A 329-nucleotide genomic window follows, 5' to 3' on the forward strand; every position below is an offset into this window, starting at 1 on the left:
CCTGATCATCCAGTGTTTCTTCGCCACCTGTTCTACGCAGAATGTTCTTCTCTGTGCCCTAATACATGTTCTCTTCCTCTGCAGTGGTCCGCTCCAGGGCGGGGGTCAGTGCTCCCCAACCCCCCCTACCGTCCTGCCTTCAGAACTATTCCCAACAATAATCTTCAACAAAGCTAAGAAAACCCGCTCTAATGGTAACACATATGAACAATGTTCATGAACGTTCCGATTAAGCGCTGAGTAGGTGTGTGTGTCATGAGTGATGCCCACGGACGACCTTCAATGTCATGAGGCGCTTCTGACGACTATGGTTCATGAACTTTCTTCTC

At 49.2% G+C, this 329-nt stretch overlaps 1 long non-coding RNA gene across 1 annotated transcript in view; it reads left to right on the top strand.

The window, feature by feature from the left end:
- The window catches only part of LOC119593030, a 22,941-nt gene extending 22,612 nt beyond the window's left edge, over positions 1 to 329 (top strand). Inside the window, exon 2 of the long non-coding RNA XR_005230494.1 lies at positions 85 to 329. This is a non-coding gene — a long non-coding RNA (uncharacterized LOC119593030). The remainder of the gene's footprint in view (positions 1 to 84) is intronic.

The sequence above is a fragment of the Penaeus monodon genome, chromosome 31 (assembly GCF_015228065.2).
Source record: "Penaeus monodon isolate SGIC_2016 chromosome 31, NSTDA_Pmon_1, whole genome shotgun sequence".
Taxonomy (NCBI): Eukaryota; Metazoa; Arthropoda; class Malacostraca; order Decapoda; family Penaeidae; genus Penaeus; species Penaeus monodon.